Raw genomic sequence first — 4,565 nt, 5'->3', positions numbered from 1 at the left:
TCGCCGTCCTTTGAACCTATTCAACATGAAATTAGTATGAATATCAACCCCTTTTACTTTCCAACACCCTAGGTTACATCTTAGTATTAATGGAATCTATTTCCTTAGTTGTTTCCCCGACTAGTTCTGTTATTCGCTAAGACATCGACAAACATTGGGCAACACCTCCCCTATAATGTGCCCTATCAAAATTTCCAATTAGGTCCCTAAGACCTACAGCCAACCAACAACAACAACCTGCAGCAATTCACACCAACAATATACAACATAAACTCCAAACGACTTATTCAAAAATACGGTAGCACAATAAGGCGTCTAGCCTTTATTTTGTAACGCCTTTCATTATACGCAACGAGGGGTCGTTTGGATTCAACCAGAAGCACACTAACCCACATTAGAACATATTTAGACCCTACAACAACACATCCCACCCCTGTAGCAGCACCTCACACGAACAACACTATCCTTCGACGACAATTTAACTATAGCAATTCCAATTTAGTTTATTTCGAACGTCGAGCATTTCGACGACATTTTTAAACTTTCAGCAGCATAAAAGGGGTGTAATACACCATATAAAAACACCATAAACTTCAAATTGAAAGGAAAAACCATACCTTTCCCAAAATTGGCCAAAACGCGCAATACCTATCAAAACGTGAATTCTGGACAGCCTACTGTCTTGTATTGTCGCTTAGTTTTGAAGGGGTAATTGAAGGAAAAAAGATATGTGGCCTCAATGAAAGTTATAGACATGTGTATAAAGGTCGTAAAAAATTTTGAATTACCCCTAAATAAATTTTGTATGAAAATATATGACCAAAATACTCACAGCTGTCCGTGTAGGATTTCCAAAACCAAATCTGGGCAGTACCTTCTCTACACTTCATCACCCTTTTTTGATAAGTTAAAAGCCAAAATGGATTTGAAAGTCTAAATAAAAGTTATAGAACTATGAAATAACTTTCCAAACCATATTGAATTACCCAAAACTAAGCTATACATAAGAGGTTATACCAATATTACTAACAACTATCCCCTCCAAAAATGGGTCTATACCCTAGCATTTTCTCTTTAAGTTTCTCTTAGTTTTTCAAGTGAAGAACTGAAAATATGGTTCCGTAGGCATCGTAATATACATATATACACCTCCACATAGTACCTTAGTTCTTCTTGAACCATGGCTGCCATAGGTGTTCTCCCTCTCTCACTTTTTTTTCTCCTTTGTTTTGGACTTGTTTGGGATGAAAAATGACTTTATAGTCATCAACCCACATATATATATTTCCTTAAGAAGTGACACGTGTCAACCCTTAAGGGTGACACGTGTCCATCTCCTATTGGGCCATGGATCATTGCCTTGTCTCCTAGGCTGCCATGTGTCTTTGTGGGGCCCACCCTCAAGTAGGTGGGTCACCTACTTGACCCCCAAGCAGGTGGGTCACCTACTTGCTTGAGGTACTACCATGTGGCACCTTCTTATTGGCTGCCACGTGTCATCTTCTCCTCTTCCTCGTGAGTTCGTAATCTAGTCTCATTTTAAGAGCCTATGTAATCCATGCTTCGCAAGCTTGGTACGTACTCCAATATCTTAAGTATGTAAGACTTCCAAGTTAGTAGCTTACGTAGGTAAATCGAGTCCTACGACTCATTTCTTAGCCTCCAACTCTTTCCGGATTCGTATAACTCTATTTCCAACCTTCCTTCTCATGAGGTATCGCAATCCTCTTTCCTTAGAGTTGTTTAATTGGGTCATAACTTAAGTGGCTCACATACTAGCTTCTAAGTAACTTAAGGGACCTTCCGAGTTCAAAGATGTGGGGTGTAACATCCTTCCCCCCTTTAGAACATTCGTCCTCGAATGTTAAATGCAACTTCCTTTAAGACTTTATATAAATTATAGAGGGGTTCCTTTCCTTTATGCTATCACATACATTCCCATATATATTACTAACATACGAGTGCTCAAGAGTTGGATTTACCTGTAGACATCGGTTACAGGTGCGAATACTTGTATTTCATGTTCTCTTCAGTTCCCCGATCATCCTCTTTCTGGTTTTGGTTTTTCCACCGTAACTTGACGGAAGGTATGTCTTTAGTCTACAATCTTCCAGTTTGCCGATCTAGGATGGTGGTAGGATTTTCCTTATAGGATTTCATCTACTGGACCTCATTTATGGAATATACCCTGGGTGACTCATCAGTATCTGATGGACTGAGCGTATAGTTTCCAAATGAGGTGGTAAGAGCAACTTTATACCGTCTAACATATTCTGGGTCAAGTTCCTTTTCTAGGTGACCCTATGATGAACATCCAATCATCAACTTGAACTCTGTATGTCGATGTCGATTATCTGTATATCATTCCTGTCGACTCTGGGCTTTTAGTCAATAACTTGCTTAATCATGTCGGGGCCATTGGAATACTGGAGTAGTAATTATTATTGTAGGCAACTTGATAAGTGAGGGATAATCATTCCGGCTACCTTCGAAGTTAATCTCCCGACTTGTGACATATCTTCTAGCGTCTAATAGTGCGCTCAGTCTGTTTAGTAGCTCGAGGGAGAAATGCGGTACTAAGACCTGTCTGTGCTCCAGATCTCTTCTTGGAATGATCTCAAGGCATTAATTATAATTGAAGTCCCTTTATCTAGAATATTAGATGAGGAAACCTCACGGAACCTTACTACTTCTTTGTCATATAACTTCACCTAGTTCTAGCGGCATAGGTGGTCTAGCTTGGAAGCAAATGAGCTGATTCGCTAGCCTACTCACAATAACCCATATACCACCCTACTCTTACAGAGTATAAAATAGGTTCATAATGACGTTGATAATTTGGGAATCGTTAGCCTTGTATAATCCTTCTCGACTCTTTTCAGAACTTTAACTAGCATTCGATCTTTTGGGTCCTGCTTTTTCGCCTTCAGAGTTGGCTACCAAGTGGTGTCGAAATTCCCTCGCCCACTGGCCCATATAGACATTCTGCGGTTATCCTCTCATTAACTAGCTCTATGTTGAAGAGCTGTGGCATTCGAGTGCATCGTCAATTAGCAATTAGCTAATCCTTCTTGTTTTGCTTAAGCCCTTGTTACAATTTCCTTAACGTATCTTATAATACTCTGGGTACATAATCTCATATCATTTCTCCGTCACTAGTTCAGATTCCTCCATCTCGCGCGATCACACCAGCACTAAAGCATTAAGTTCCATCAGAATTTTGAAGTTAAGCGTGCTGGGGCGAGAGTAATATTGGGATGGGTGACCTCCATGGGAAGTCTTCGTGTCGAGTTTCATTGTAACCTTTTCCACGAGGTGCGGGCACTCAACTTAGCTCCAGATTTACCTCAGCATTGTCTCACGAGTCTTTATGTTTTGCCCTGTCTTTTCGTCTGTTATCTTGCATCCAGTGTCGGCGTAGACCTTTAGCTCCACTATCCTCCATTCACTTTGTGTTCTCCTCATTTACTACCACAAGAGGCTTTCTATTCCTTTTCCTTTGGTTATTTATCTATCGCAACATCATTTATGATTAACTCTATGACCAACGTTTTGGCTTTTGGTCTAGCATGCTGTCATTCTCCTTCGTAGTGTCTCTTGAAAAATTTGATATCTTTTCATTAGTACATTCTTCTGTTTTATACGCAGCTGCCTTCTAGTTTTATGTTGTTCAGGGTCTCGTCACAACCTTTTTAATGCTGCTTTACAGAGCATTCTGGCTTCCATCCAATTATTGGTGGCCTCCGGACCTTTTTAACTTGGTTCGGCAAGATATCTTATTGAAGTTTAGACACCCATCTCAAATATATTCCCATATCGATTGCCTTCACCTTACTTTTGCCATTTTCTCATTAACTTCCCCCTTTAGAGGGTACTCGTACTTTCTGCTGTTTGTACTTGTAGTCGTTCCAATTTCCATTAGGCAGTGCTAGCATTCTGACGACAACTATTCTAGGTTTTCTCGAAGTAGTGGTTTTGTCCCAACTTATATCCTTTTCTTCTTGGGGCAAATAGAAGTTGCGTTATTTGTTCCTTAAGTTTTCCATCCTCGTCCCTTAAGGGTTCCACTATTTTTGGGGCGACGTTGTGTACATGCGTCATTTTTTTGTATCGTAAGCCCCATTGTCATGACCCAACCCCGTAGGCCGCGACTGGGGTCCAACCTGGTCCCCCCATATACCTACCTATCAGTTATAGTCATACTGAACTATGAACAAGGTGATACTACACATAAAAAAAACCTAGTGAGTTAAAACCTTTTCGTGTACGTATGGCCTCCTTCACCCATTTCATAACACATAAAGGCATGTAAGCCGACAAGGCTGCTGTAACATAAAAATACTCACACAATGTCGTATAGGCACAATCGAAACGAACTCACAAACATCCCACATCCATATGTCTACAGACCTCTAGGAATAGTAACATCAACATATGGCGGGACAGGGCCCCCGTTGTACACCTGAATGTACAAATATATACATTAAGCGACCAACATCAAAATTTAGGCTCCAGAATAGTGAGGCACTTCCGACACAGCTGAGAGGAACTCCTAAGCTGACGGA

The 4,565-nt window shown here is 40.5% G+C and overlaps 1 pseudogene; it reads left to right on the top strand.

Annotated features, from left to right (window-relative positions):
- The first annotated feature begins 3,175 nt into the window (after nucleotides 1-3,175).
- On the top strand, nucleotides 3,176-3,295 carry LOC129888039 (5S ribosomal RNA; annotated as a pseudogene).
- Nucleotides 3,296-4,565: the final 1,270 nt, after the last annotated feature.

Source organism: Solanum dulcamara, chromosome 4 (assembly GCF_947179165.1).
Source record: "Solanum dulcamara chromosome 4, daSolDulc1.2, whole genome shotgun sequence".
In the NCBI taxonomy this organism is placed as follows: domain Eukaryota; kingdom Viridiplantae; phylum Streptophyta; class Magnoliopsida; order Solanales; family Solanaceae; genus Solanum; species Solanum dulcamara.
This window is presented reverse-complemented; position numbering and strand designations above follow the sequence as displayed.